The sequence below is a fragment of the Macaca nemestrina genome, chromosome 4, assembly GCF_043159975.1.
Source record: "Macaca nemestrina isolate mMacNem1 chromosome 4, mMacNem.hap1, whole genome shotgun sequence".
In the NCBI taxonomy this organism is placed as follows: domain Eukaryota; kingdom Metazoa; phylum Chordata; class Mammalia; order Primates; family Cercopithecidae; genus Macaca; species Macaca nemestrina.
In genome coordinates, this window is record NC_092128.1 from 180,768,762 (window position 1) to 180,781,569 (window position 12,808).

At 42.1% G+C, this 12,808-nt stretch overlaps 1 protein-coding gene across 5 annotated transcripts in view; it reads right to left on the reverse strand.

Annotated features, from left to right (window-relative positions):
- The window catches only part of LOC105472642 (potassium inwardly rectifying channel subfamily J member 6), a 321,612-nt gene that overhangs the window by 172,996 nt on the left and 135,808 nt on the right, over window positions 1-12,808 (reverse strand). Inside the window, exon 3 of one of the 5 annotated variants that reach the window (XM_011726071.3) lies at window positions 6,105-6,244. The exons of the other annotated variants lie outside the window; for them this stretch is intronic. The gene's annotated coding sequence lies outside the window, so the exon portion shown is untranslated. The remainder of the gene's footprint in view (window positions 1-6,104; window positions 6,245-12,808) is intronic. 5 annotated transcript variants of the gene reach the window in all.

A 12,808-nucleotide genomic window follows, 5' to 3' on the forward strand; every position in this document is an offset into this window, starting at 1 on the left:
TATGATTGTTATATGATTGTTAATAAAGACTATCAGAGGCAGTTTACATTCAGCTAGCAAGGCCAGGAACACACCTTCACCATGCTACCTCAGGGTTATATTACGTCAACTCTCTAGTCCCATGTAGTAATATAGTTCTTTTTTTTTTTTTTTTGCGACAGGGTCTCTGTCACCCAGGATGGAAAGCACTGTCACCCAGGCTGGAGTACAGAGACATGATCTCAGCTCACTGCAGCCTCAACCTCCGGAGCTCAGGTGATTCTTCCACTTCAGCTACCCCGAGTAGCTGGGACCACAGGTGCCTGCCACCATGCCAAGCTAATTTTTGTATTTTTTTAGTAGAGATGGAGTTTCACCATGTTGCACAGGCTGGTCTCGAACTCCTGGGCTCAAGCAATCCACCCACCTTGGCCTCCCAAAGTGCTGGGATTATAGGCATGTGCCACCATACCCGGCTGTAATAATATAGTCTTGATCACCTCTTCCTTCCACAAGACATGCTGGTTCATTAAATGGATATTATGCAGACTGAACCTAGTAAGCAAAACGTAGCAACTACTCTAGACTTTGCATGCCAAAGGGTGGGCAATAAATCCCACAAAAAGTTCAGAGGACTTCCGCTTTAATGAGATGTCTAAGGCTCTAGTGATGTGGAGCATGTCAACAGATCCTTTCTAAGGTGAAGGATAAATTGTTTCCATGGCTCATCCGATAACCAAAAAAAGAGCCACAGTGCTTACTGTCCCTCTTTAGATTTGAGGCAACATATTCCTCATTTGGGTGTGCTATTCTGTGACCCAAAAGGATGGTAGTTTTGAGTGGGACCTAGAAGAAAAAAAGGCTCTGTCGTGGGTTCAGTCTGCTGTGCAAGCTCCTTTGCCACTTGGGCTGTGTGATCAAGCAGATCCCATCATGCTGGAAGAGTCAGTGGTAGATACAGATACTGTTTGAAGCCATTGGCAGGCTTATAAAGTTGAATCACAGTGCAGATCCTTACTATTTTGCAGCAGGTCCCTGCCATCCTTTGTGGAGAACTGTCTTTCTTTTGAGAAAAGTTTCTGGTCTGCTACTGGGTCTTTGCAGAGACTGAATGCCTAACATTGGGCCACCAAGTTACCATGCAAACTCAGCTGCCAACTGTGGCCTGGGTATCATCTGACCTACCAAGCCATAGAGTTGGATGTGCACAGCAGAATTCCATTATTAAATGGAAATGATAATACATGGAAGTAATATCAAATGGAAGTGATATATACAAGAGTGGTATACTACAAGCAGTCCTCCTGGTGGTCATTTTTGTCTGGAAGAAGAAATGACCAGAGATATGAGGCTATATATATTGTAAGCTGTAGTCAATAATTTGGCTGGATAGAGGGGAACTTGGAAGAGATATGCTTGAAAAATTGGTGACAAGGATGTCTGGAAGAGGTATGTGGGCAGACCTCTTTGGATGGGCAAATAATGTGAACAAATTTGTGCCCCACATGAATGTTTACCAAAGGATGGCCTCAGTAGAGGAGGATTTTAATAATCAAGTGGATAGGATGAGTTGTTCTGAGGGCACCGGCTGGTCTGTTTCCCCAGTCACTCCTATCATTGCCCAATGGGCTCACGAAGAAAGTGACCATGGTGGTAGGGGTGGAGACTATGCAGGAATCAGAAACACGAACTTCCAATCACTAAGGCCAATCTGACTACAGCCACTGCTAAATGTCTGATTTGTGAGCAGTAGATTGGACCAACACTGATTCCCCAACATGGCACCATTCCACAAGGGTAATCAGGTAGCTACCTGGTGGCAGATTGATTACATTGGACCACTTCCATCGTGGAAGGAGCAGCACTTTGTTTTTACATGAATAGATACTTAGTCTCTGGATGCCTTCCCCATATGCAATGTTCCTGCCAAAACTACCACACACGGATTAGTAGTATGCCTTATCTACTGTCATGATAGTCCACCCAGCATTGCTTCTAATGATAGCAAATGAAGTGCGGCCCAACCTCAGGGAATACACTGGTTTTACGGCAGCTGGTCTGTTCTGAATGGTGGAATGGCCTTTTAAAGACCCAGTTACAGTACTAGCCAGGTGGAAATAGCTTGCAGGGCTTTGGCAATGGCATCTATTATGTAGTACATGCCCTAAATCAGTGTCCAATATATGGTGCAGTTTGTCCCACAACCAAGATTCACACATCCAAGAATCAAGGGATGGAAATGAGAGTGGCTTCACTCACTGTTATCCCTACTTATCCACTAAGGACACTGTTTTCCTTCTTGTCTCCTCAGCCTTAGGCTCTGCTGGTCTAGAGGTCTTAGTCCCAAAGCTGTAATGCTTCCACCAGGAGATGCAACAATGATTCCATTGAACTGGAAGTTGCAACTAAAATTTGGCCACTTTGGGCATCTCATGCCTGCGAATCAACAGGCAAAGAAGGGGGTTAATATACCAATTGAGGTGATTGATCCTTACCAACAACAGGCAATTGGATTGCTACTACATAACTGATGTAATGAAGAGCGTGTCTGGAATACAGGAGATCCTTTAGGGCGTCTCTTAGTACTATCAAGCCAGTGCTGAATGCCACAATGGAAAATTATAAACCTGTCCCCGGCAGGACTGATAATGGCCCCTGCCTTTCAAGAATGAGGTTTGGGTCATTCTTCTAAACAAAGAACCATGACTAGCTGAGGAGTTTGCTCACGGCAAAGGTAATAGAAAATGAGTCGTGGAAGAAGGTAGTTACATCAGCTATGATCATAAACCAGTTGCAGAAATGAAGATTGTAATAGTTGTATTTTTTCCTATTTTGAGGGGATATATTTGTGTATATATTAAACAAATATTTTTGTTTTTCCCCTTCTTTTATCTCCTAATTATCTATTAATGCATCTGTTATCACCTATTAGTATATCTATTAATAAGATATATTAATAATGGTTAACTTTATATCTCAGCACTTAAAAGTGTCAAATATCAAAGGATAAGCAGAACATCACCTAAGGACTTTGCATCATTTTCTAGGAAAAGAGTTGGTGTGCTTTTGCCTGTACACAGGATATCTGGTCATATAAGGAGGAATTATGACTTGGTTATTGTCTTTATTTGGCGAGTAAGTGTGTTTTAAGGAGACTGTGTGGTTGCTCGGTTGATAGGCATGGTCTTCACTGGTCTTTCAGGTATCAACATGGCTTAGCAGTAGTCCCCAGTTATTCACTCACCTAAACACAAATCTAGATGCTGCTGTGAAGGTATTTTGCAGATGTGATTAAAGCCCATAATCAGTTGACTTTGAGTGTGAGAGATTATCCTAGATAATCTAGATGGACCTGAGTCCTTAAAAGCAGGGTTGAGTCTTCTCTGAGATAAGAAGACATTCTGCCTGCGGACCAAAGCTTCAGCTTGTGCCCAAGAGTTTTGGTCTGTTCTTCCAGATGGCTTATCCTACGCATTTCAGACTTGACTAGCCAGCTGCCACAATTACACAAACCAATTCTCTGCAATAAATCTCTTACTATATTTCTCCTACTGGTCCTACTTCTCTGGTAAACGTTGACTGATACCCTTGATTTTCTAGTGGGTGTGTCGATGAAGTATCTGCTCTTTAGTCCGTGGTCCACCAGAGCCCCTGTAGGTGGTCCCAGAAGTGAGGCTACAAGCACTGCTAGATCCAAGGAGATGCACCAGATGGCTCCTTCTGATTTAAATAGAAAATGATGTTTTAATGACCAACTAATTTCTAGTGAATGATTTTTGGTTGAGGCTGATGTAGTTTTATATGTATTATTTTGAACTTCCCAAAGTATGCTTTTTTGGGGGGGAAATAAGGGCAGGAATTTCTCTGGGCAAATAAGTCTGAGATGTGATGTTAAAGATAATTCTTTATTTTAGGATTTGTCATGGCCTCTACAATGCTACTGGGCATGAGGGGTCCAAAAAAGGATCAGAATATGCAGTTTATACCCATCTTCTCAGAATATAGAACGAGATTTTCCCATTTTCCCCTTCTGGGAACATGAGAATTGCATGAAGGATATTTTAGGAACACTTATCCACACATCTACGGCCCATAAATAAAATTATCTCATCTGCATCTTATTAGCTTGCCTTTTACTTCACCCATAGTAACTCATAATTAGACAATGGTCCTACTTATTAAAACATTTTATAGTAAAAACAAAGAACCAAAAATTAAAGAGTGCCCCGAAATTATATTTGAAAAAAGGATATTCATGTCCTAATTTCAAAAGGTTACCCAATGGAAACAGAGCATGCTGAGACAATTTATTATTGGATGTACATATTATTATGTTTATACCAGTTGGTGAAGTGAAAATCTTCTAGTTTGCTCATTTAGGGTTCATTGATAGAAACACACACATACATGCATGCACATTTAACAGTAGAGATTTAACCATTTGCAGATTACAGCAGATGGAAATTACCTGTTTTTTATTCAGGCACTTAATAGTTATTTTAGAATCATCATACTTTTAAATTCTACTCTATAATTTTTCCAACAGTGAAAAAAGAAACTAAAGCAATGCTATAACACTAAATATTTTAAATGGGTTTAATTTTAAAAGACAAAATTATAAAGCTCAACAGACTTGGGTAGAATGTCTTATGATTATGTTGGCACCTTAGTATTTTCTCATATTTATCCGTATAGCCTATATTTCTCTTGCTATTTACTCTCTTTCAACCAAAAATTTGGGGTAGTTCATTTGGCTTTCTTACCATGTTTACTTTTACATTACTTCTAAACATTTTTATTCTTCACTAAATGAGATAAAGTATATGTAAACCCTAAATATGTAATTTACAAGTTTCAGTAGTATGAAGAGATTTGCCATTATTTCTTTATGCTGTATTAAATATGCTATATATATGTTATACTATAGCATTAACTCAACAAGTATACTGTGAAATGATTGAATCCTTTCAGGAAACCTGATGAGTTAGTCTGAAAGGTCTTTTTCATATGGAATACATCAAGGAATTAATAATTAGTGGGGAAACCTATCTTTTTCTACTTCTCTAAAAAGATAGCCATTCTAGGGCAGTTCCAGGGCCTTCAGGGTGTCTGTGTCCCTGGGGTGTTGTTATACTGTGGCCTGTATACAGTAGGTGCTAAATAACTGTTTGTGGATGATGATCCCTTTCCACTGTTTTCTTGAACTCATGTTGCCTACCTAGATGGGTTGCCCACATGGGATGGCTGCGAAAGGCTGGGACGTAGCTCTGAGGCTTCATGGCATAGCGGGAGGCTCTCTGGACATTTCTGTAGCATGCTGGGTTCCAGCCTCAGCCCTGTCAACTGGCTACATGTCTTGGGCAAGTCACTCCACTTTCTTGTCTTCATTTTCAAGGGCAGGCACCATGTCCTATTTATCTTTATCTCACCAGTACCAAGATAGTTCCTGGTAAGGGAAACAGCTGCTATTTTCTCCTTCTTATGAGTAGGGAGCAGAGGGAAGGCGTGAAGGCTCTAACTGCGGATCTCCCTTCATCCATCCCCTTCGCCTCCCCCTTTCCTCCCCAGACAACACACAACTGTGCATCCATGTTAAACTGGGTCTTTTGGAGAGGGGGATGGAATTGTTGACTTTTGTTTGTAATTGCTTTCTTAACATGGACACCGAAATTTAACATGTTGCATGTTAAATCCATCGTCTCTATTTTTCTCTAATTGCCCCAATATACCAAATGGACCCTCTACCCCACATCTGCACCAGAGCTAACAGTACTAAGAAATATTATTCTCCTATAGTCCTGGGATTACTGTTATTCCATCCCTCCTGAGTTCTCCAATCTTGTCATGAATTTTTGAAGATCCCTTTTCTAGCTCCAGCTGGAAGCATCCATTTCCTCCAGGCACATGGCCAGTCCCCTGGGCCATGTCCTGCTCCATTCATACCTGGGCTCTGTACTTCTCATGACCCCCTATTTCCTCTGCATCAAGCTGGTGTGATGATTTCCAAAACACTGTTTTTATCACATCATTCCCTCAAGAACTTAAAATTGCTCCTTATGGCTCATCACACTGAATCTTACCTCCCTGGCCTGACCCTGAAGATGGATTCCATGTCCTTATCCTACCTTTTCATTCGTTCTTCTGGTCTTATCCTTACTGACAGCGTAACAGGTAAGAGTGAGGGTTCTGGAGTCAGGCTCTGCCCCTTGCTAACTGCTCGACCTCAGGTAAGTTTCTTAATCTCTCTCAGCCTCAGTTTCCTCAGCTGTAAAATAACAATAAAGCATTTACTTGACACAATTGTTCGAGGTGCTGAATAATTGTTTGGGGTGAGAATTTTAGAAGATAATAGCAGCTTGTACCTATACAGGGTTTACCTTAGGGCTGTTCTTAGCATGCCTCCCATACCCTTTATCAAACAAGGGTCATTTCTGTCTCCCTTGTCCCCATCTGCTCTTTTCTTTCTTTCTTGTCCTTTCCCCAGTGGCCAGCCTCACTTTCCCTAGATTCTCTCTGATTGGCCTTACTCAGCAATGATTTATCCTCTGCTTTTTGACTCTGAGGACTTTTGCCTGGTCTGTTTCACTGTACCCTGAATTCCTATGTTTACCACTTGCTTTTTGTATTCTCCCAGACATTGTGCCATGTTTTCTAGCACTTAGAATAGAGCTAAGCTCATGGCTAGTATTTTTTTTTTATTATTATTATTAAGAACCAGGTACTAAGTATTATGCTCAGTTGACTCAAGATAGAGAACTGACATCTTTTTTGACAAGTTGAATTACATTTTCAAAGAATATAAAGTGGAGTTATTGGCCAACTTATCAGCTGTCACTTCTGGGAGTCATATAACACAAGTCTTGCCTATTCACTTGAAGGAAATTAAGCATCTGGTACAGAACCTGGCTCTGTCACCCCAGTGTTCCCAGTGCCCATTAATAGAAAGAGGTGCTTTGTGAGTGCTTGGGAAAGAACTTAACCTCACGGAAGAAAGGGTAGCAGGGAGCTGGGAACACCACTCTTGACTGTGGTTCAGCACACCTGGAGCCCGTGGAGGCAGGAGCCCAGGACATCCTTCTTTCTGTAGATCAGAGACTGGGAGTGTTGCCTGTTTTAGAAGAACAGGAAAGTGTTCCTGATGTTCTCAACCCATCAAGCTGGGAGCAGATGTTTGAAAGAGAGAGAGAAAAAGATGACCTGAAGCGTTTGGGCCATTCTGCTTTTTTTCCATGCTAGAAAAAGAACTGTGTTTGATCCATAGCAGAGTTTTTTATTTGAGCAGAAGCTATCTAGGGGCATCTGTTGACACATGATGCTGACTAGGGTATGATTTTGTCCTCAGTCAGTTCTTACCATGTAAGAGGATCCTCAAAGGAAGGATCTCTTCCCCAACCCATTGCTACTTTGCTTTCTGAAAGTCAGTGTTTCCATAACCTGACTTTTGAGTCTCCTCTGTTTCTAAGATTGTAAAACTAGCTCTCCAAACATAACCACCTCTTAATAGACAACTGTATCATCCTGGAGAATATGGAAAGACAAGATATCACAGTTCTGGAGGTGTTTCTCTTAGACTTTTTTATATTTTTCCAATTTTATACAATGAGCTTGTATTATTTTTTGTAATGGAAGGTAACTTATGTATTTCAGCAGCGGCAGCACTGCCTCTGTTCACGAGTTCTTGCTTTTGAATTGACATCAGATAATTTTGTACTTGGGAAACTACTCTGGCTGTGGCATCCATCTTTTGGATGGGACTTTCCAAGTCTCTGGACTCTGGGTCTTGGGTGGGACTTTTAGGTGCCTGGACTCTGGCCCCTTCCCTCCATGTTGTGTGTGTGCATGTGTTGTGTGTGTGTGTACGCTTTAACACTCATCTTCTGTTTGAATCAAGACAACATGTTCCCATCTCCTGTACCCTCCCCTCCCCAGCTTGGGTACCCCCCACTTATTCCTGGAGCACCCCCTCCTTCCTTCTGCCTCTGTAAACCTGACCCATTTGTCAAGCTCGTGAGCACCTGGGGCCATCCAAACACAGCCGTTTTTTTCTCTGAATTGTTACTGCCCTTATTATCTGCCATAATCATATACTCAGAATGCACGTGAACGGGCATTCGTACAGCTTTTTGCAGTTTTCAGAGCAAGTGCACATCTATTGCTTCATCTCAGGGCCATGAAAGAGCTGGATGAGATCCTGTCATTATTTAAAATTTAGATATTTTATTCATCTTAAAAATTTTGCATTCATGTTAATTTTTAAAACCATTGCATTAAAATAGTACTTGTCTTGATCCCTGAGTCTTGGTGCCCTCGTAAATTTTGCACGCCAGTCCCAACCCTGCTTCATTTAATCCTTATAACTATAAGAGTCCTGTGAGATGTGCACAGGACCTCCTGTGGTATTACTGGCCCATTTCACAAATAATGAAACTCATCTCTCCCACTGGATTCCAAGCTTTGTGAGGGCAGCTCTCTAGTTCCCACTCTTCTAGCCTTCCCAGGTCAACATGGTGCCACCTGTTGGTTCATTTATTTCAATGAGATAGGGAGAGGCTTGTTAATCAGCCCTTGTGGGGACCACGAACTTGTCAAAAGTCCAATTATTACCCCTAACCTGTCTGATTGTATCCATCCGTAGACCCCATTGCACTTCTAGGAAGCGAATTTTCTCTGCTTTAGAAATTTAGTGCTCATTTGATGAGAGAGTTACAGAGGCTGTCAGATACAGAGTATGACTGAAGGAAAGCCACTTGGGGAACCTGAGGGAGTTTAAAGATTGGCTGGTCCCAGGAGCCTCTGTTTCAAACGGGAACGAGTTCCTTGAAACGAAGCTAATCTCTCTAAAAGCACATGTGCTAGTGATTCTGAGATGACTGTAACCTTTGAAGGTTTGCTTGTATGATCGTGTGACACCGAGATGAACCTTTTGGAGTCACAAGTGAGGTTGTATGTGCTGAAAATCTTCTACCCTTGAAATAAGAATGCAACAGTGTATGTCTCTGGATGTGATTCCATTTAACTGAGTGTAATTCAGGTGGGCAGGATTCATATCTTAAACTAAGACGTGGAGACTTTCTGTATCATCTCATTGCACAGATGTGGGTGGGGTGGTGAGGCAGTAGGTGGTGTCCTTGACTGCCAACTTTTCCTTTGTTGGTCTGAGGTCATTCTGCCTATTTGAGGTTGGGAGACAGAGTGTGGATAAGAATTATTACCTTGAAAATATAAGATAAGGAAAGAATGTGAACATTATTCAGCAATAAAAAGACATTAGTTTTTAAGCCACAGAAAGACCTGGAGGAGGCTTAAATGCACATTGCCAAGTGAAAGAAGCCAGCCAGTCTGGAAAAGCTACATACTGTGTGGTTTCAACTACATAACATTCTGGAAAAGGCAAAACTATGGCAGTAGTAAAAAGATCAGTGGTTGCAAGGGGTCCAGGAAGATACAGGAAGTGATGAACAGGTGGAACCCAGAGGAATTTTAGGGCAGTGAAACCATTTTTTATGATATTGTAATGGTGGCTACTTAACATCATGTAGTTGTCCAGATCCACAAAATGTACAACATAGAGTGAACCCTAATATAAACTGTGGACTCTAGCTGATAATAATATGTCAATACTGGTTCATCAATATTGTTACAATCACATAAAATGTTCCACACTAATGCAAGATGTAACAGGGGAGACTGTGTGTGTATGTGGCAGGGGTAGGGGAGTGCAGGTAATAGGGGAATTCTCTGTACTTCCTACTCAATGTTTCCATAAACCTAAAACTCTTCTTAATAATAAAGTTTAGCATGAAATACTAGGTTTTATTTAACTGTACATTTTAAAATAACTAAAAGACTACATAATTGGATTGTTTGTAACACAAAGGATAAATGCTTGAGGGGATGGATACCCTATTTTGCATGATGTGATTATTTTGCATTGCATGCCTGCATCAAAACATCTCATGTACCCTATAGATATATATACCTACTATATACCCACCAACATTAAAAATTAAAATAAAAAATATAAAATTTGTTAATTCGATAGAAAGGCAGAATGAGAGAAAAGGAGAAAGAGAAGAAACGACAAACATGGCCTATTTGCCTCATCTTCCAACCAAGGGTCTTGGCTCTAAAAATCATGTTAGAGGAGTGGAAAAAGACAAGTTGGGACTGGCTGAGGCCTGGCTCCTTCCTGTGTTGAGTCTGTTGCACAGCACACGCTGACTGCTTCCATCAGCCAGGCTAGAACAGCAGAATTCCCATCTCCACCCCATCACCCATCCGGCATCAGTCAAATGGAGCCTTCGATAATGTGAGTCATGACAGAAGCTTCTTGACATGGTGAATGTTCCCCAGGGGATGTCAAGTGTGATTCTTCTCCTTTGCAGAGCATATGAGCTGCCTCGATTGTGTGACAAATATTTTCGTGTACCAGTGTAATCCGAACTTTGGCAGAGGCTGGGGTGAGGGCGCAGTGACAGAGCAGTGTTCTCAGAGCCTGGCAGTGTTAGTTTAGAAAGAAGGGAAGCATTTTGCATTCTTGACACAGGAACCCTAGGAAGTGACTCTTCTTGTCTTAGAACCAGGATTTATCACTAATGACAAAGTGATAACTCATACTTCAGAGAAGCTTGCAGCATACAAGGCACTAATGATAACAACAATTATGAAAATTATGAAGATGAGGAACATGATGATAGCAACATGCCTCTACTGTTTACCATGAGGCAGGCGCTGGTCTAGGCACTTTATAAACATAGATGTATTTAATCATTATAATGGAGGTAGTGTCTATCGTTATCCCATTCTACAGATGAGAAAACTGATACTAGAAAGATTAAGTGACTTGGATAAGATTGCATAGTCTTCTAGCTCAAGATTCTGTGGCCTTTCCCTCAACCATGTAACCTCTGATCATTCCCTGGTCATAGCTAACAGTTGAAAGCCTAGTATTGTCACAGCCCCAGAGAAAGAGAACAAGTAGCTATTACCTGGAAATACCTACCTACCTACCTACCTACATATAGGTACCTACCTACATATAGGTACCTACTTATATGTAGGTAGGTAGGGTGAATAATGTCTTCCCAAAGACATCCACATCCCAATCCTCAGAACCTGTGAACATGTTACTTTACACGGCAAAAGGGACTTTGTAGATGTGATTCTGTCAATAACCTTGAGATGGGGAGATTATCCGGGATTACTCATGTGGGCCCAGTGTAATCACAAAGCTTCTTATAAGAGCATGGCAGGAGGGTTAGTGTCAGAGAGAGGGATGGGGTGGGAAAAGAGAGTGAGAGAGAGAACAGAGACAGAAATCAGAGTGATGGGGCCATGAGCCAAGGAGTGCAAGTGGCTTCTAGAAGCTGGAAAAGGCAAGGGAAAGGGTCTTCCCTGAAAATCCCCAGAAGGAATGCTAGCCCTACTGACACCATCGTCTTAGGACTTCTAACCTCCAGAACTGGCAGAGGCAAAATTTTTGTTGCTTTAATCCACATAATGCGTGGCAGTTTGTTATAGCATCAACAGGAGACTCATGTACATACATAAAATATCAACACATGACACACCCCCCTCCCTGTAAATGCTTTTACCACCTGCAAACCTTTACATACACTTAGTGCTCACTTGCTCCCTTAGGGCCGTGCTTGCTGACTACAACCTCTTGGTCCTTTGTCCTTTCTCCTGGGGCTGGTTCCCCAGTGTAGCTTTCCTCCTTCATGGCCACAACTCCCCCCACCCAGGGGACCCTAATTCTGGTTCTCCAGCCACCCTGTTCATTTATGGTTCATATTCTAACCTATGCAACATACATTCTGTAGTGGTATTAACTTTATCAAGGAGGAAGCGGGTGGACAAGTCAGGCTGTGGCCCTGCTGGGGAAGTTGGACACCTCTTTTCTAGTTCTTGCCTCTGCCCTTGTCCATGTAAGTGTGGAGCTGGATATTTATTTACACTCGGGGTGCCCAGGGCAGTCTGGATTATGCCTGTTGTCTTGGTGTAAATATTAATATTACAAGCTCTCACTTTCAGTCTGAAATGTGACCTGGTTTGCATGACAAATTACATGGTTGCCCCATCACCTCCCAGTTGTCTGAATTCATCTTAGTCCCTGAACATTTTAATTCCAGGCTGACTTCCTCCTGCCACCCGGCCCACCTCTGAAACCACCTCCCTGAATTATGGGATGCCCCAAAGACTGTCAAGCTCAAATCCTTAGTTTTACAGAGGAGGAGGCTGAGTTCTGAAGAGGTTAAGATCACACAGGAGTCAATGCCATGATCAGGTCTTGAGCTCAAGAATCCTGACGTCACCCAGCGATGCTTTCACAAGACTCACATCTTTGGTGCACACTGAGGGAGATGCAGAAGCTAACCACAGACGAGGGCGTGCATCGGCAAAACATCTGTGTGGTTTGGCTGTGTCTCCACCCAAATCTCATCTCTAATTGTACTCCCATAATTCCCATATGTTGCGGGAGGGATCCGGTGGGTGATAATTTGAATCATGGGGATGGTTTCCCCTGTCCTGTTCTCGTGGTAGTGAATAAGTCTCATGAGATCTGATGGTTTTATCAGGGGCTTCCACTTTTGCACCTTCCTCATTTTCCCTTGCCACCACCATGTAAGAAGTGCCTTTTGCCTCCCACCATGATTCTAAGGCCTCCCCAGCCATATGGAACTGTAATTCCAATGAAATCTCTTTTTCTTCCTAGTCTCGGGTGTGTCTTTATCAGCAGCATGAAAACGGACTAATACACCTTGCTAGCCTGCAACGTGAATACTTGGAATTCTGTAATCTCTTATTAGAGGGTATCAATTCCCTGCTT